The following is a 21220-nucleotide window of genomic DNA, read 5'->3' as shown; positions in this document are numbered from 1 at the left end:
TCTAATGCAAAATCAGTTTAAATAAATATGTTATTGTGTTTCAATTTCATTGAATTATTGGTCTCAGATGTTCAAGAGTACCAAAACATATTTAAAGCCCGAGGCTGTTTTTATGCACATACAGACGCACACTTCTGAAACATTCAGTTGAATAAAATAACATTGGCAATACTTTTTAAATTACAAGCCAGATATTTATCTGAATTTGCCTTTTATTTAAAATAATTGCTGAACTAAACTTTTTATATTTTAGCAAAGTGTCGTTCGTATATAAATAAACCGTACAATATGTTTTTGGGAAGTTTTATTCCAATAATATCCCAGGTAATAGCAATTTACCTATAATATTAAACATATTATATTTTAGTTAATGTTAATGAAAAAAGGAATTGGTTTATTATCCATCAACTCTTCTACACCAAATTGGGAATTTTAAATAACTAAGCTTGAATATTTAAAGCACAAACTCATTCATATCAATCAGACATAATTTTTATTTTGCCTTTTTGAGAAATGATCTAAATACTCAATCATTTAGGAATGAAGATTATAATTAAAACAGTATGTGATTTGATGTTAATCAGAAATTATATGATATACAGTAGCAGCTAAAAAGATTCAAATGACTTCCAAATAACAGAAGTAAAGCTGAGAACAGTCTTTTAATAAAGGCCATTTTGCCTGGTAGGAAAAGATTGTTAGTTGTAAAAAGAAACCTTTTAAACTAATATGATGAGGTGCATGTAAAAATTAATATTATGCTCTAATGTTCTCTCTAGTGAGTAGCCTAGGTTGATTTATTCATTTAGGTAATTATGTTCAGCAATATTAGTAATTCACTGTTAAATTGAATTTGAAGAACACACAATAAATTGAAACTGTAGTCATATTTCTTTCTCACTGTGTAACAAACAGAGATGTATTGATGTAAGTTCTGAGTGCACTACATAAGTTAAATTCCCTAGACTGCAATTTGATCAAAAAGCTTTAGACATTTACTTGAGCTATATTAGGCAGCTGCCATTGGATGGCAGTAAAATTCTACATCAATCACTTTAAGCAAAGTGAAGCTGGGAAAATAATGGGACTTTCCTTTTATTATTTAACAGCAGAATGCTGATTTAAAAGGCAAAGCTCAGGGGGTTGTGTATATTGTAGCAATACCAACTAATTTTTTAAAACTGTTTTCTTTTCTTCTCCTCTCCATTTAAAGGGAGATGCAATTCTAGGAGAATCCTTTTTAGTATTTTAATCACTCCAAGAGATCATAGTCTTCCTTGTCTTTTATACAATAAAAAAAAAATTCATGTTATATTTTAAAAAGAAGTTAATAAAGGAAATTAACTAATTTATATGGTTTGAAACTTTTGTACATTCTCAATGCCTAAGTCCACTTTTTTTTCTGATTATGAAACACGCTTGCATTTTTGTTTCATTCAGTCCTTGAAAGGCTAACTTATTTACAGAGCTGTAAACACGATAATGCTTTTAAGCACTACAAACAGAGAACAAAATTTAAAATCATATAATAAACATTGCTAAAGGTGGTATTACAGAAGAGATTTTTTTTCTCCCAAGGAGGCTTTAAATGCTGGGCTTACACACTACTGAAATTAGTCAATATTTTCCCCCTTGAGATTTTAAAAAGTGTTGAATATTTCTGACTTCATATTAATGTATGGTTATCTAAGAAAGATTAACAGAAGACAAATCTAAAAAGAAAAACTTTGTCACCTTACATCTGTTGTGTTTATCACGTGAAATTAACAGGAATGAATATGGCAGAATAAATAAAATGAGACATATCCTAGATGCTATATATCACATAAAGAAATGTGTGTTCTTCTGTCCCTTCTTTCATTTAGATTTTTATTTGGTTAGAAGTTGGTAAGATCGATTACAATTTATTTGGCAATAAAATGAACCAATTGTTTTCAGAAAATATTCAGGGTGGTCTGACACAATCAGAAGGCTATTATCAATCAGGATTTCCTGGGACAAACCACAGACCTCCTTGCTATTTATCCTCTCCCTCACTTTATGTTTAAAGTCTATTAAAAGTTTATAGTCTTCCAAAGATCATATTAGGCATTAAAATTCAGGCATCTCATTCTTGCTACAAAGATTGTTAGAAGAAAAGAAAATAAATGGGTTATCATGAATCCATTCTCATCATGAGGAGTGTAAAAAGCATGCACAGTGGAACAATATTCATTTATTTTTACGACAGCGCTTGAGAAGAGAAAAAAAGGAAGTGAAATAAAACTAGGGATATGTAGTATTATTACTTCCATGCACAGCAAGTTAGGAAGGCTGGAATGAAATATTTTACCATGCCAAGAAGAGTATATTTAACTTTGTGTGTGAGTGTGTGTTTTAGGGCACAATTTACAGGTCTCGGTTTATTGAGTTAATGAGCTTATTTCTGATGAAAAAAAAAAAAAAAGAAACACAACCCATTTAGCATGTATTTAAATTGATATTTGGCAATGTTTTGAAACTTTACCCAACAGAGTTTCTGTCAGAGTAGAGAAGACATTTACATATTTTTCTACATATGACATTCTCAAAAAGACATTGTTGACAAAATACATACAAATGAATCAAAAATATACATAGAGTTTTTAAAAAGATCAATTTTCAAAATTTAGATATTTTCCATTTATATGTAGTGTTAAAACGAAAACATTTTCTCCAGGCATGTACAAGATTGATGCTTGAATCTTAATCTCTATTGGTCATGTATGGGCTATTCATTCAAAACATGAGCTGATTTTACCCTAAAATTTAGGAAAGCATTTGCAAGTACATAAACTGAATTTCTTTGTCTTGCAGTAGTACCTATCCAAATATGTTTGATTATTTACATTCATTTAGAAAAAGAGTGACAATGCTCAAATATATTCTCATAACCAGGCATGTTTCATAAATACTTTCATAAAATTAATGGTTAAATTATTGAAAACATCTGTTAATAGTCCATAGCTATTATAGGAAAATTGCTGCAAATCATTGAAGAAAGTACGTGGCTTTATCTTGTTCACTTTTAAAAATACAGCTTTTTATATTAAATGTTGGAGTGGATATACAAAACGAGGTATCTTAGAATCCATGATGTCTGCTCAAGAATTCACAGTGTAATTTTTACTCTTCTGATGCATAAGCATTGAGTCAATGTTATCGAGTCTGTGCTTAAGCATAGTATTACATTGTGGAGATGAACTCCTTGGGTTTCAATACTGGTTCTGACACTGACTAGCTGTGTGACCTTGGGGAGTTTACTTATCTCTCTATGCCTTCATTTTTCTTTCTCTTTAAAATATATGGGGTAATATTACTTATCTCTCAGGTTTTTTGTAATGAGTAGATGAAGAAAAAAACAGATGCAATTATTATTTAGAACAGTGATGATATGGTATAAATATTGTAATTATTACTATTATGTGCCATGAAAATAAAGACAAAAGACCCAGAGTCCCTGCTTTCAAGAAGCTCAAAACTAGTTTAGGAGATAATTGGATGTTTTTGAGGGTTAGCATATACTTAGGACTAGAGATACAAAGATGTGCAATTCAAGGTGCTCAGAGCCACAGGTGAGAGGCTTAACTGTGTGATGCAGTAAGTGAATTGATAGAGCTATGCTCTAGCTAGCAAAGGGCACACAGACTGGGACACCAATCTAACCTACAGGTTGCATAGGTGATGAAGGTTGGGCTATATGGGACAAGTTCCATAAGAAGGCAGATATTTAACTGGGTCTTGAAGACTATGAGTCAGTCAAGAGGGGAGGAGTTTGCGAACTCTAAGCAAAGGCTCATCTTAGGTAAAGGCATCAAACAGAAGAAAATATTAACTGTTTGATATGCTCTAAGTAATTCAACCATGATATAGACAGTAGATGCATATGAAAAATTAAAACTAATTCTCCCTAAACAGATTTAAAAGAAGGAAGTAACACTTTTCATATATATGATCTTATACCTGAGCAGAATTTCACTCCTGTCATTTAATTTGACATGCAGATCATTTAATGAAGAATTTAGGACAGGGCTTCTCTCACAGATTACATCTATATTTTAAATCTCGAAATACAAACAACAAAATGTTAAATGATGTCCAATTCTTTCAGCTAAAAAAAATGCATCTGGATTAAAAATCACCTTCTAATGAAAATAATACTTCAACAATTCTCCCCTTAGATCACCAAATTACCAATACAGATGTGTAATTTTTTTAAAAAAATCATTATTAATTATGATATCATGATATGTAGTAAGAAATATTTATTTGGTTTTCATCCCCATTCTGATCACAAAGCTCCTAAAATTCTTGGATTTTCCTTACTAGTGAGAGCAGGAAGGGATCTTTTTTTTTCTTTAATGTCAATGAAGTAAGCTTGGGGAAGCACCTGAGGATTGGTTGCCTGGAGAACCAAGCCTGATGTTTGAAGGTTGGACCTTTTAGTCCCACCTCCCCTCTCCCCCAGCTCCAGGGAGGAGAGAGGGATTGGAGGTTGAGTTCACCAAGCGCCAATGATTTAATCAGTCATATCTAAGTGACAAATCCTCTCTAAAACCCCCAAAGAACAGGTTTGGAGAACATCTGGGTTTGTAAATACATGGAGGTTTGGGGAGAATACTGTGTTTGGGAAGAGTGTGGAAGCTCTATACCCTTCCTCCATATCTTGCCATATGCATCTTTTCCATCTGACTGTTCTGAGTTACATCCTTTTCTCATAAACCAATGGTCAAGTAAATAAAATGTTTCGGTATTCTGTGAGCCACTTAAACAAATTAATCGAACCCAAGGAGGGGCTATTAGAACCTCCAGTAGCTGGTTGATCAAAAGCTTAGGTGACTTGGGGCTCCTGAGTGGCTCAGTTGGTTAAGTGTCTGCCTTTGTCTCAGGTCATGATCCCAGGGTCTTGGGGTCAAGACTCACATGTCTTGGGATCAAGACCCACAACCAGCTCCTTGCTCCATGGGGAGTCTGCTTCTCCCTCTCCCTCTGCCTGCTGCTCCCACTTCTTATGCTCCCTCTCTGTCAAATAAATAAGTAAATAAATAAAATCTTTAAAAAATAAAAAAAATTAGGTGACAACTGGAACTTGTGATTGGCCTCTGAAGTGGAAGAGGCAGGGCAGTTTTATAGGAATGAGCCTTTAACCTGTGGGATCTGATGTTTCTCAGGGTAGTATCAGAATAGAGTTGAATTGTAAGGACACCTAGCTGGTTGGAGAATTGCCTGGAGGTGTGGGAAAAAAACCAAACACATGGGAACTTGGTACCAGATCTCTATATTAGTATAATGAAAAGAAGCAAAATTTATATTAACAACTTTATTAACAGGTTGCAAAGTAGGTGGAAATTAGTTAAAAATGTCAGCTTGCATACAAACTCATGTACAATTAAATTATTAAAATTAAAAATATCATGTACTTAATAAAAAATGTTTTAAAGAATGATAAAGCTAAAGCAAATATATACTTAGTTTCTCTTTCTCAAATATATACATATATATATTAGGTAAACCAGAAATTATGAGAAATTTTTATAAGAATTCTTATAAGAATAGATACAGAATATATCTATAAGAATAGATACAGAATCTTATCTGTAGATAAGATTCTACTTATCTACAGATAGGTAGAATTAGTTAAAAAAAAAAAAAAGCCAGAACTGCATAAACCACAGCAAAGGATATATGCAAGAAAAACTTTCTAAAAAGGCATAATACAATTATATTTTGGTTGAAGAAATGCACTATTCAAATTAGAACCTCAATAGAAAGTAAGAACAGATCATCAAAAACACTTACCTTTTGAGAAAAAAATACTGTGAAAAGGACCAAATGAGTAAAATAGGAAATAGCTCCCCATGAACAGAGTTTTTAGGAAAAATAGAAATTTTTAAAATAAATATATGCAATAACCTTTGGGGGAGGAAGGAAGGCAGTAAAATAAAACATTCATTTAACAGCAATAAGAAGAATAAGCTATAAAATGAGGGAAGAAACTGATCGTCAAAACATAAAATTTTAATTATGGAAAAAAGTAGCCAAAGTGTCAAACCAGGAGATGAAACTAGTGAACAGAAAGATTGTGCTAAGAAATTAGAACCATGCAGGACAGAATGCCTCTCTGATATCCAAACTTCAGAGACCTTACCATTTTGTCTGATGTTTATATAGTAAAAATGTGTATTTACTTACCCCAAACTAAATACAACATTTCAACAAAGCAATGCAGGGAAGATTTTGAGTTATTACTTGGCAACTGGTCAAAATCATATGCAGACATTTTAAAGAATATACAATGTCACAAAGAGAATGAATACTTAAAAAGGTTACTAAAAATTAATTTTAGCCTCTGGGTTTGTATTTTTATGTAGAACAATTTTTAAAGGAACAGAATCTGGATATTAAGATGGAAAATATACCCCAACTTGCAAAAAAAAATCATGAAGAGAGGGATGAAGACATGTTGACAGATTTAGAAGTCCAGTATTGACTGAGTTACATTCCACAAGGCAGGAATAGTAAACAAGAGAAGAAAAGTGCAGTAGAGTTGAAGGAAGACATGTTTTTACATGAAAGCCACCACCAAGATACAATTAAAAAAAAAGAAGAAGAAGACCTTAACTCTAGGGAACAAACTGAGGGTTGCTGGATGAGAGGTGGGTGGGTAGATGGGGTAACTGGGTGACAGGCATTAAGGAAGTCAGATGATGGGATGAACACTGGGTGTTCAATGCAACTGATCAATTATTGAACTCTGCATCTGAAACTAATGATGTACTGTATGTTGGCTAATTGAATTAAAAAAAAACAAGAACAAAAACAAAAACCAGACAAGTTGATTCAATGTGGTGAATTTTCAGAACAAAGAAAATGATGATTAAAGTATAAAAAAATAGTTCTGAAAAACAAGAAAGCAAGTAAATAAACATGTGCATGTGCACATGTGCAGTTAAGTGTGTGTGCATACACATACAAATGCAGGCTCTCTACAGAGGATCAGGAATCAAAGTAGCATCAGATTTCCCTCAGCAAAACTGAGTTGAGAAAGCAATGAAACAGTATCATCAATATTCTGAGGGAAAATTATTTTAAACCTATATTCTTTTCTAATATCTATTTACATCCATCTATTTATCTCTGTCTGCTTGCTTGTCTACCTATCTACCTATATATGAGAAACAGTTTTTAAAATGTATCCTGTGGCAAATTATTTTCAAAAAAAGTCCAGAGCAATATGTCTGGTCCAGTATTTTGTTGCAAGACCTCTACTTTCTCTTTAAGAAGTGGAGTCTCTTCCCCATGACTTTGAACCTGGAAAGTACATTTCAACTGTCATGATACAATAAAGCAGAGATTACAGTAACATTGATCATATAACTTTTAAAACACTATAGGAGAAAAATACACCATTGACAAGAAGCACCAAATTTGGAAAAAATATTTGAAACATTAATGAAACAAATATTTGTCATGCATAATTTGTCTAAAAGCTTTTAAAAATTAAAAGAAAAATTACAACTACATTTTAAATATTAGTCAAAATTTGAGTATGACTAAGTCACAGAAGAAGAAATACACATGGGTAATAAAATGCAAAAAAAACCATACTTGTCTCACTAAATGTCAGGAATATGTAAACTAACATGGCAATGAATGTCACTTTTCAGACTTCTGACCTCTAGAACTCTGAAGAAGTGAAATTTAATCGAAGACCTAAAGAGTACGAAATTGCCAGTATGAAAAGTAAAAGGAAAGGACTTCCAGGTATGTGAAAAGGTAAGGGGAAAGGCCTTGAACCAAGAAAGAATTTAACACACCTGAGGAACTGTAACTTCAGATTAGTGAGTGGGTTTGAGAGATGAGACCAGCATGAGGCAGATACCAGGCTGAGAAAGGGCTGGAGGCCGTGGTAATGCGTGTACTTTCTTCTGAGATGTATATTCCGTGAAGGTCTTTAAAACGGAGGATTGACTTGATGTGTTGTTTTTGACTTGACTTGATGTGTCATTTTAAAAGTAGAGAGTATTACAAAGAATAAATTGAAAAGGGCAAGAAGGAAAAGAGATTAAGCTTTTGGAAGTTATGTCAGTGGATGAATCAGAACATAATGGTAGCTTGATTTACAGTGAGGATGAAGAGCAGACACTGAGTAGAGATACTCTGGAAGTCAAATTAGTCAGACTTGATGGATTTGGTGTGAAGTGTTAATGAAGGTAGAAATCAAGAATAAATCTTGGAGTTTTTGTCCTGGATGGTTGAGAATTGTAAGAGGTTTGGAAATGTTCAGTAGTGAATGTCACTTTGTTAATAGATGACTTAGTTGGGAATTGATGGTAGATCTTCTTGACTTCAAAGTACTTGATCTTAACCACTGCACTACTGCTGAAAAATTGTCCCGTGTCCCAGGTTTTCTTAACAAAAAAGGAAAAACACTAAAGCACTAAGATTCTGCTTAGCTTTGTGATTCTCTGAGATACTTAAATCTTTCACCCTATTTTTGGATCTGCACATCTAAGAAGCATGAAGTAGATCACTTGCATAGCCAAATTAAATTACCCAGTTGTGAAAAATTCAGTACACACAGAGTCAAGAGACAATAGGGTGAATTAGAAAGTACCTAGATTTGGAGAGACAAATACCTATTTTTGAGTCTTGGCACTATTATTTTCTAGTATGTGTCATTGGATATGTCATTGAACTTTTCTGAAACTCAGATTTTTCATAGGTAAAATGTAAATGTGAACACCCATATCATCATTGTAAATATGAAAACCATGTTATTTTGACTATGGAATTAAAAAGTGAAAATGTTTAATTGCCTTTTTTCTCAGCAGTCTAAGTTACAAAACAACTACTATAACATTTCAAAAATAAATAAATACATTTAAAATAAAACTAATAGTTTTATCTTCTTCTATCAAATATAGCCAGTAATAGCAATTTGACTGCTATTCATACATTTCATTTTGCATACAAAACATTTCCAAACATTAAGGTCACTTTTTCTAAAAGTGACATTGCTACACACACACACACACACACACACACACGCACACACACACGTACATTCTATAGCTTAGTTACCTAACAATATATTTTAGATTTCCTTCCAAGACAATACATACGTCAACTTCATTTGTGTTGATAAATACATAATAATCAATGTTGCATATGTACCAAGGAAGCAATTGATATAATTTAATCATTCCAATTTGGGAGAAAGTTCAGACTGTTTTAAGTCTTTGCTCTTACCAACAATGCTATAATAAATACCATATCAACATTTATCTTTGAATCCTGGTAATTTTATTTCTATTTGATAATGCTAAGAAATGAGAAAAATAGGTCAAATGCTATACACATTTTAAGTACTAATTAAACTATTTAAACACTAAGTTAAATGCTAAAATAACAGTAACGTGCATACCACAGAAAGGCTGAGTAGAACAGTGGGGTAGCTCACTTCAGCAACTCTCAGGTTTTCAGTTTTTATGGAAAGACCTTGTTCTGTGAGTGGTGGTAGAAGAACTACATCAGGGAACTTAGAGAAGAATAACACTTTTGATCTATTCCCTATCCCTGGCAATTGATAAGCAGGAAGTGTGAAGACTTGCCTATAGGAGAATCCCTGGCAGTTTTACTTACCCTTTGGAAGCCAAACAAAAAAATCAGACAAAGTCACAAAAAGAAAGTCCAACTTCCCCCTCCTAAAAAAAAAAAAAAAAAAAAAAATGGTGGGAAGACTTGAAAAATACTGAACAGATTTACAAGAAATGCACTGAGATAGTTTTCAGATAGACAGGAAGTTTTGAAGACAGGTATCTTGCTTGAAGGCATGGAGGAAAAACTAAATAGAAAAATTTCAGATGTCACCACAATAAAACTTGTTTTTGATCTGATATATATATATTTTTTTTTCCTCATAGGCTTTTACTCATGACCCAGTATATTGTTCAATTCCTAAATTTTGGATGCTGCTTCTTCTAAACTGCTCCTACCAATATTTCTAACTGTGAAATATTTGGTCTAGTACAGATTTTGAGACTCTTAAAGTATAAATGATTTATGTAATATTCAGTAGTATTGAGATTTTGTTTGATTATCAGCACTTGTTTGCAAATGGGAACAAAATGTGAAACATAGTATTTATGCAGCTATCTTAATGTAAAAAATGTATGCACTTGACTTTGAACTTCGTTGCTTCTGAGCCAGAGTAAAATTAAATGAATGGTATTCAAGACATTTGATCTTTATAATATCTGCCTTATATAAAGTATATAGATTTTAATTGAAGCATATCCCCATAATGTGTACTACTGAGAAAAACTTGGAGAAACACAGATGAGAAAATAACAGGATGCAATCTAAGGTTTTATTTTTAAAAAGTTAGGTGAATTATCTGTCATATATCACTATCTATCTATGGGATATTGAACATCAATGGTTGGACATTATCCTCATTCCAGCTTCCTTTGTGGATCTCTAAAAAATATGTTTATGAAAAAATAAGACTATTCAAAATATTATCTAATTAAGTAGCATGTCATTTTAGAAATGAAAACGCACAAGTATGGGTTTTGTAATAATCAAAAGTACCCATCTGAAGTTATGTCCAGTGTCTTTAAGACCTAGGAGTAATAGGAATCCTATCTGAGGCAACTTTCACTATATCTACCATTTTGTTTACTGATCTGTAATTTTCAATTTCTTGATTTCCTTCTTGACTACATATTTCTTGCTCTTGGAATTTGTCCTAGGTTTATGTTCAACCAACCACTGGGAATCTCTGTAAAGTTTATAGACTCTTGTCTTACTATTCTAAATCCAGGATAGTGCTTAGGTGTCTTGAAGGCTCCTCTCCCTTATTTTCTGGCCCCTCTTGTTGCTAGCATGACCTGGTATAGGCACTCTCCCCAGGACCTTGAATTTATGTTCCCTTCCTGCCCTATCTGACTTCTACCAGGGGATTTACAAATGCATTCGACAGTAGTGTCAATAACATCTTCTTCAAAGAAGATGAATTCTTACGTTCAAAATAAGGAAAATTTTATGGGGCTTTTATAATGTAAAGCCATGAAAATATCTTTTGAGTGTCTAGTAATACATAGCAGATAACAAAGTGAGTGCTATTTTATGATTAAAAATACCAAAAAGTTTTCATAAATTAGCTTTCATGTTCAATAATTATTGAGTATATAACAATATATAATATAAATATGTAACTAATATACAATATTATACATATTGTATAATTTCATTATTCAAGCCTTTCTACATTGCCTTCAGATTATGTTCAGGAAGTCATTAATTAATATAATTTGATTGAGAGCAATCTGGTACACTTGTCTATATCATAACAACAAAATATTTTTAGGAGTGTTTTTGTAGGATTGCATGCCAATAATGGATCTTAAGAAGTTGCCACTGGATTTGTAATAAATTGTGGCATGCTATCTTGAGTCTCAATATATTTTCATACATTTGAAAAGTTCTGAACCATCACAAATGGCAAGTTCATTTTCCTTTCTAAAAAATTTTCTACCAAAATAGTTGATTTCTGGTCTTTTCTATGTGTATTGCAAAGGTGAAGTTTGATCCTGAACTTTTGAGGAGGTTTTAACTGTTTTCCACCACTGATGAAGCTTGTAGTAAAACAGAAATAATCCTTTTCCTTGCACAATGTCATATTATCAAATGTAATGGGAAGATCCCCTTTGATATTTTTAGATCACAATTTTGATGATGAATATAAATTTTGTCAGATATGTGCATAAGTCTTATATCTCAGTTCATCTAGCTTATTTTCAGTTTTATTTTATAAAAATCTCTGAATTTTGGAAAAAATTAACAAAATGCTTGAGGTCAGAAATGTCTGCCGTATATCTAGTACAGTTGTTATTTGAAATGAAATCTTAACAGATTAAACTTTGGGAGTTAGGAATTTTCAGAGAAAACACAATATATAAAACAGTAAATGGTAATGTGCTCTTAACTTTTAAGTCAAATGAGACATTGCACTAATAGGGAACAGGTAACCATATCTCTCATTAGAAAACTATCTCATCTAATGAAGTGCCAAAAGAGGTCTTTTCTGCACAATCTCTGAGAGAAAAACAAGTGATTATTGCCTTTTATATTGATGTAGAAATCAAGAATAGTAGAACTAAGAGTAAAAATGATTCACCTTTTTATTAAAAAAACAAACAAGCAAAACCCCAAGCAAACATCCAAACCCAAAACCCTGACTACATTGGGTTTTTCATCTGCAGAAGTGGGCTGAGATGTCCAGATGGTAGGACTGGACTAAATATTACACAAAAGATACTGATTCTTCATGACAGCATTGCCCGGATGGTGCCGAAATGTGACGATGTAAACAGAAGGAATACCTCTTTCCAGTCTGCTCTTCCTCTCCTCCCCTCCAACCTCATCTAGCCTGACATTTGACAGTTGGCAGATACCTCATCCAAAGAAGCAGAGCCAAATATTTGATTTGAATAGTCACATAGAAACTGTCTCACTTTAATGGCCATGACCAACTTGTTTGCATTTTCTATTTGTTGGATTATGTGAAAATATTTATAACAAACAATCAGAACTTTGGATGAGTTATTAGGTTCTGAATGAAAGGAATCAGGAATTCCTTTTTGGGACTTTCTCAGAGATGTAGATTATAATAGCGAGTTCCAGTTAAAAGAAAAGTACCTTGTTGTAGAGAATTTAACTTCGAGATTCGTTGCCCTGTTTGTGGTTTAAGCTTTTGGACAGTCTCTAGAAATTTTCAGAGATGTCAATTTGAAAAAGTTTGACAATGGACAAGGCTGTAATTTTTATGTGGCTCTTGTTCATTACACTCTTTTGTGTGTTTACTATTGGACATAGTAGGCTTATGATTTATGGTGAAATAAGTAAACACTATATATTTGGGCCAAATCATATCAATTTTAGGATGACAGGAAGACAGGAAGTGCTAAGTACTTATTGATTAAAACCAGAAGAAGGGGCACAACAAAGCCCAGGAACAAGCATCCTGACTATATCAGTATCTTTGCTCCTGCAAAATTTTCACTTATTTATTCAACATTTTTGTTTAGCACATACATTGTGTTCTTCCTGTGGATACAGCAGAGAATTAGGGGTCAGTTTTTCTTCTAAAAGACTTACAGTAAAGGGGAAACAGTGGAGACCACCTCTGGTTTCATTTCCTTATAACAACAACAACAAAAAAATCAAAGCTGAAATTTAAAAATATAGCATTTACACTTGTCTACAAATTATCCAATACACAGGTATAAATCCAATACAAATTTCCAAGACTTCTTACAAAAAAGTGCAAATTGTTATTGAGGTAAATTAAGAAAAGTTAAATAGTAAGAGAGATATAACATATCTTGGATTAGAAAAGTCAATATTTTAAGTCTTAACATTTTTCACAAATTTATTTACAGATTTATCATACACCCAATCAAAATATCTTCATTTATCTTCATTTCCAGTTGTTCTACTCTTTGATATCTATTCCAGAAACCCTGTATACAGGTCTTAGGGGAAGAACTGTAAAAATATTTATCAGAGCAATATTTGTGATAATGAGGATCTCGAGTAACCTAGATGACCATTACAAAGGGAATGAATAAGTAAAAATAGATGAATTCCTTAAAAAAATAACTTGCTTCATTTGGAAATAGTGAATTACAAATATATTCAACAACTTGGATAGATGTTAAAACCAAATGCTAGGAGAAAAATTAAGAAACAGAATGAATTCTATTGAATGAATCTATAGCACAATACAATTTATGTACATTTGAAAAACCTATACAAAACAGTATGTATTTCTCAAAAGCGTATACCTGATATATTAGAGTGGGTGCCTATTTTGGTAATAAGAATAGGGACAGACTTAGAGAAGAAGACAAAAATAAATAAAAATAAAACAACAGAAGAGTTTTATATCAACTGATGGTAATCATGTCCACCATGAATGCAAATGTATCTAAGTCAACTCTGTTCTTTAGATAAATATATGTAAATAAAACATAAATTATTGAATAATTGGAGGGAGTCATCAGTTAAGTCCATTGATCCTGAAAACCTGAGAAACATCAGAGAGGGAAATGTCCCTGGGATTTGACATCATGGACTTCTTTAGTGACCTCAACAAGAATAATTTCAGTAGAGGAGTAAGGGCATAAGTCAGAGTAGATGGTCACTAAGGGTAAATAGGAAGTGAAAAAGTGGTAATGCAGAATCTTTTATATGTATCTAAAGTTATAGGGAAATTCCCTGGAAGGCTCACAGGTGATATGAAGAATGTCTCAAATATGTATGACCCCAGACTCCTTACCCCAGGGCTAATGTTCCAAAAAACCTAAATTTTGAAAAATGTGAAATTGATTGAATTCAATTTCAAACATGAAGGGCCAGATAAATATGACCTTTCCCAAATCTCATTACAGAAATTACTACTTAAACCTACATATATCTAATCCTCTGATTTGTTTTCATAAACTGAGATCCAGGACTAAAAAAAAAAAAAAAAAAAATTGAAAGAAAAATAGCTTTTCACTGCTTGATGAAATGTATTACTTCAAGCACATTTTGGGGAAGTTTTTGAGAAAGGAATAAATAATAATTATAAAAAGGAGTCATGGACTCTGTTAGTTTCTTACTCCTGCTTTAACAAGTTACCACAAAATTAATATATTAAATAACACAAATTTATTGTCTTATAGTCCTAGAGATCAGAAATCTTAAAATCAAGGTGTTGCACCTTGAGCTGCACTCCTTCCGGAAGATCTAGGGAAGATCCATTTCCTTACCTTTTCTTTTCCTCTTTCCCTCCTCCTTTTTTCTCTCCTTTCCTCTCTCCATCTCTCTCATCTCTGCTTCCACTGTTATGTTGCCTTTACTAATTCTGACTTCCTTGCCTTCCTTTCATAAGGCTCCTTGTGCTTACATTGCCCCTGCCCTCACCGATATTCCCAGAAAATCTTAAATTTTAAGATCTTTAATTTAGTCATATCTTAATATTCCTTTTATTATGTAATGTAACATATTTACAAATTTGAGGATTAAAATGTAAACATCTTGGGGTCCATTATTCTACCAGAGATTCTAAAACTCTCTATTGATTTTTATTTTCACCTCTTTCAGACTCAGTTCATTTATTCATTAAATGAGGGATAGTAAGTTTTATATTGCATTCTTTATTTATGAGTTAAAATAGTATAAAAATTATCTTGAGATACTATGTTATTCACTCAGGAGAGTAGAGAAAATGTTCTCTATCTGTTCTACCTACTCATAAATAGCACTATCTATGATTATACAGAGAATACAAGATTTTAAAACGTCTTATTTTCTTTTAATATTGTTTATCTTTTCTTTCTTATTACCATTTTCCTCCAAGCTAATAACAAATGAAATGCTAACAAATTAATATTTTAGCTTTGGACAGGAACAAAGAAGAAAAACAAAAAGGAAGAGAGGGGAGAATGGAGGGGCGAGAATGTACTGAGAACTTATTGGCACAATTGTTCCAGGCATACTATAGCCACAGCCTAATTTCATTTAATTCTCACAGTAACTGAACACTGCCATTTCCATTTTACAGTTTAGAAAACAGGCTTGTAAAAGTCACATAACTTGCCTAGGTCACAAATATAAATAGTTGGGTTAAAAGCTCGATTTTTATAACTCCAAAGCCCATTATCTTTCCATGTCACGGCAGTACATGATTTGTGTTAAACGTGTTGTATTAGTTTCCTAGGGTGCCTATAATATATTACTACAAACTTTGTGGGTCAAAACAATTGAAATATATTTTCTCACAGTTCTGGAGGCCAGAAGTCTGAAGGTCAAGGTGTTGGTAGGACCGTGCTCCCTCTGGACACACTCTAGGATGAAGTCCTCCCTTACCTCTTCCTCTTCCTGGTAGCTCCAGGAATTACTTAGTTGAGGATTACTTAATTCCAGTCTTTGTATCCATCTTCACATGGCCTTCTCCTCTGTGTCTCTGTTCTCTTTCTCTCTTGGTTTTAAACCACTTCATTGAGGTATGATTCACATGCAAAGATATTTACCATATAAACTCAGTTTGGGGATACATTATTCACCCATAAAAACTATCACCAACATCAAGGTCAGAGACATATCCGTTACCTCCCATTACTTCTGGATCCCTTGATGATGATGATGATGACAATGGTGACTGATGATGATGATAAGTGTGTAGTAAAAATATTTAATGTAAGAGCTACCCTCTTAGAAAATTTTAAGTATACAATACAGTATTGGTAGCTATAGGCACAATACCATAGCATAGTAGATCTCTAGAACTTCTTTATCTTTCATACCTGAAATTAAAGCTTTTGACCATCATGCCTCCATTTCCCTGCCTACCAGCCCCTATCAATAGCCCTTCTACTCTCTATTTCTATGAGTTTAACAATTTTGGATTCCACCTGTAAGTGAAATTGTATAATATTTGTCTTTCTGTACCTAGCATAATATTTGTGTCTTTTCTTATAAGGGCTCAGTATTTTTTTTTACAAGACTCTGTGTCTTCTCTTATAAGAAGATGTTATTGTATTTAGGGCCCACTATAATCTAGGACAATCTCATATTAAAATCTTTCATCTTCAAAAACTCTTTTTTTTTTAATAAAGTCACATTCACAGGTTTTAAACCATGGACATATATTTTGGGGGGAGAGCATCACCATTCAACTCACTACACATATGCTTATGAATTAAGCACATTTAAATCGAGACCATCATATATGAAAAGATGTCCAACTGTACTAATTATCAGGGAAATAAAACTCAAAACCATAATGAGATATCACCTATCAAAATGGCTAGAACCAAAAATACAAGAAATAGCAATGTTGGGGGGGTAGAAAAGGGAAACTGTGTGCACTGTTGGTGGGAATGAAAATTGGTACAGGCATTGTAGAATACAATATGGAGTTTCCTCAAAAAAAATTAAAAATAGAATTAGCATATGATCTAGTAATTCCAACCAGATATTTACCCAAAGAATATGAAAACTAATTTGAAAAGACATATGCACCCCTATGTTCATTGCAACATTGTAAACCATTATTTACAATAGCCAAGATATGGAAGAAACCCAAGTATCCATCCATAGACAAATGGACAAAGAAGAAGCAATACGCGACGAGCACTAAATAATGTACAGGACTGTTGAATCATCGTATTGTACACTTGAAACTAATATAATAGTTTATGTTAATTATACTTCAGTAAAATTTAAAAACGAATTGAGGTCATATTGAAAGAAAAGACTCTCTCCTCTTTGTTTTTGTGGCATTGTGTGTTTGCAGCGTGTCTGAACACAGTAGGTATTTAATAATTATTGCAAGAATTGGAATAGCATTTGTAACCAATAATTAAAGTTTTTGCAGAATTTTGTTAAATAATGAAGTTAAACTAATTTTTTTAAAGTTAACAAATCAGTAGAACACCATGGTCTCACAGTATTTAAAATGAGAATCTGGAGTCTACTTACATAATAATTAATTGTCCCTGTTAGCAAAATTCTAATTGTATGAAAAAGAAATGGGCCTCTGTAAGATGTGAAATATGTGAACATAGTAAAAAATTGTCTCTAACTATTGGGAATCACAGATAAATATTGCTTTAGAAAGCCCATTTTAAAATTAGCTCAATTTACCACCATGGTCAATTACATAGCCAAATACATTCTTGATGGGACTTGTCTAATGGGCCATCATTCTTTCAAGAACAAAATTGTTTCCTATTCCTGTGATTTGATAATAAGTAATAAACATGTACTATATCAATTTACAAAGTCAATTACATAATCAAGGAGAGTGCCAACAGCAATAACCAAAATACTCTGTACTGTATTTACTGTCATATTCTCCACCTTCCCTAAGGCACCAGGCCTGGCATTTTTCCTACTTTCCCAATTTTCTTTGCATAATTTTCCACTTGGTGGACTGCCATTGTCAACAGCAACACTCTTCAACTTCTGGAGGTTTGGTAAGAGCAGTTGAAGAGATGAGAACTGTATTTAATTAAATCCTGGTTGCTGAATGTAAATACCAAAGTGCTTAATTATTCAACATTGCTAGTGAGAAAAGTCACGCAAGAGGCTCCAGCAGAAATTTGGTATCTCATGAGCTTTGAGATATAATCCTGAAAAAATATCAATTTCCTCTATATCCCCTTTCAATTACAAAAATACTTTTAAGATAATGCAGTTGAAAGTAGGCATAACTCATAAAAATACCTTGTTAATTCCAGCTGCTGAAAAAGATACATGTAGAGATAGATAACGTTATCTCATGTAGGATATGCTTCATGAAAACATCTGTAGGCTTTGTGATTCATGTATACTTAAGGTAAATCCATAAGTAAATGCAAAAGAAGAAAGGGGAGACTAATTTGAATTCCAGGGCAAGAGACTACTTCATTTTAAAATTTGATCTTATCTTTCTTTCAAACTTGTTTTAGCTTTTAGTATCTCACTTAAATATTATAGTTTCAAAGCATTTGAACTTAATTAGTTGTATAAATTTAATGTGATTTTAATTACTACCCTAATTCTTAGAGTGTTTATGAGTAAATACGAGTCTAACATCCCTCAGAAAGAATTACTACCAAGTTATTTGTTAAATGTAAGCACAGATATATTAAGCATCTACTATAGTCTCATAGTTCTATTCTTTAAATATGCATATCAGTATTCAGGGGATAGTATTCTTTGGGTAAATTTCACAGTTTACACAGTATTGTATGTGAACTCTTTGTTTCTTTTATTGATTATTTAGTTTTTACTGACAACATTACTGATAACATTTGGATAAGGTGACATTTTAAATTTTACTAGAATAGGTAATCAGAAATAGGTTAGTTTTTATACAGATGTGGATATCCCCAGATGTGAATATAGGAAAAACTTAGTTTTGTCTCCGGGTATTTATTCGCCATATAAATCTACTAGCACATTCTTATCTGTTATGTAAATAAGATGTGGAATTCCAATAGTGTATCAGTGTTCTACAGCAGATGGTACACTGAGATTTACCACACCATTACATTTAATGGGTTTGAATTCATTTGGATTTCTTGATGTTCTCTCTGTCCTTCTCATAGCAGCAATGTTGCCAATGTTCCTGATTATATATGATTTGAGAGAGTGCTTAAAGAAGAAAAACTCCTTTATCTTAGAAATATGAGTATTTTATGTCAAAGTTTAAAGTGTATATGTATTGCATTTCAGAGGATTTATATGCCCCGTGAGAAAAGAATGGTTAATGAATATTCAACAAAGTACTTGCAGTCATTACACTCAAAGATATTTTATAAAATGGAAATACTCAATTAACTATTGTAGTGCTAGTAGGGAGTATTCATTTGAAAAACAAAAAGAAATTTTCATCCTAGATCATTGTGGATGAAGTAAAAAAAAAAGTTGAATATAAGAGAATACAAAGACTCTGGAAGACATGCATCTTAGTCGTATTAAGTAAAGATTTTCATGAACTGTTTCTGTTAACAAAAATTTATATAGTTCTTGGCTCACTAATTACTGTAGATTAATAAATAATATCCCTAAAAGTGTTTGATCTGTGAAGGGTCAGACCTCAGTGATAATTGAAAATGGCAGCATGAGCCCTATGGGCTTTTTGTCTCTGAACGCTCTCTATTTAGGAGCAGAATGAGTATTGGTGTAGCTTTAATCAGTTTCACAAATTACTGTGGATGAACACCAAGTGGAACAAGAATAAAGGACCCAGAATTATGGCTATAACCTGGCATTTGCAAATCAGTACGTCTCAAAGGGTGACCAACAAAATAGCAGCACCAAAATCTCTCTAAAGTCTTATTAAGATTGGAGATGCCCAGGCCTAATCTCACACTCACTAAATCAAAATCTGGGGTGGGGAGATAGGCACGGGTGGGTCTGGGTATCAAAACATTTTTTGCAAACTCTGCGATGATTGTCATTGCATACATACTATGATATATGTTGCAGGTCAACCCTCAAGTCCAGTACTCTAAAGCAGATTCTCTGGGTTCGACCCAGGCTCTTGTGCTCGCTTAGTTCTGTGACCCAGGGTTCATTACTTATCCTCTCTGTTCTAGCTTCCTTAATGGCCAGTGGGGTAAATGTACCTATGTCACGGGATTGTTATGAGGATTAAATGAGTTAATATTTGTAAAGTAATTATTAATTGCACGTAATAAGTACTAACAAAATAGGAGTTTGTAAAAGGAAAATGAAAATAGTGCACGTTTATTGGAGATGCCAGATCATAGTTAACACACAAGTTTTCTTTTAGCAAGAGAAAAACAAAACTCCCCAGAAAGTATCCAAGAATAGAACATTGCACTATTATTCCATGTTTGAAATTAATAGAAACCAAAATTGCCCTCTGTATTCTTTTCATTTTATTATTCAACTTGGTAATGAATATTTTTACTATTGTCAGAATCAGCCAGGAGACAGACACTGAATAAAACATCATTTCCATCTTTTTCGGTCAGGCTGAACACTAACTCTGGTGACATACAAACCCTCATGAATGGGGCACATGCTTTTCATTAGAATAAGATGAGGCTTAAATACAGTATCTGGGTAGATGTACGAGCCATGCCATTTCCAGCAAATCACTGCCGTAATACAGCACAGCAGTCATCTTCAAGTGACACTGCAGATACAATATTCCAGACACTTTGTTTTCAGTTCATCTGTGGGACATTTGGGCTCATTTGGCAGCTGTGCTAAAGTCACATTCATTTATAGGCACTTCAGAGGCATTCACACAACATCCCCTAATTGCGTTACAATGGCCGCCATTGCACGTGTTTATTGGTTTTTACTTCTTAGAAGCCTTTTCTGTTGTTATCTGTAAACTTCTTAGATTTACAGTCATTCGTCTACATTTAGAGCAAGAAAAGCAGAGTGCTAAAGACGGAAAGGAGGACGGCCTGATGATATTTCAGTGGTCTAATAGTTGGCTGTTTATACCTAATGAGAGCTAATTCCAGAAATGAATCACGATTTTTAATAGATCATCACATCCCCGTCATTTTACTCACTCTAATATCAAGATCTGGACTTTTACATATATCCCATCAGAATCAGTCGTCAGGGTCTTCTATACTGAAAGCAGTATGTCTGGGCATTCATAATTGTACTTGCA

This window comes from Enhydra lutris, unplaced genomic scaffold (assembly GCF_002288905.1).
Source record: "Enhydra lutris kenyoni isolate GAN:26980312 unplaced genomic scaffold, ASM228890v2 scaffoldscaffold2, whole genome shotgun sequence".
In the NCBI taxonomy this organism is placed as follows: Eukaryota; Metazoa; Chordata; class Mammalia; order Carnivora; family Mustelidae; genus Enhydra; species Enhydra lutris.
This window is presented reverse-complemented; position numbering follows the sequence as displayed.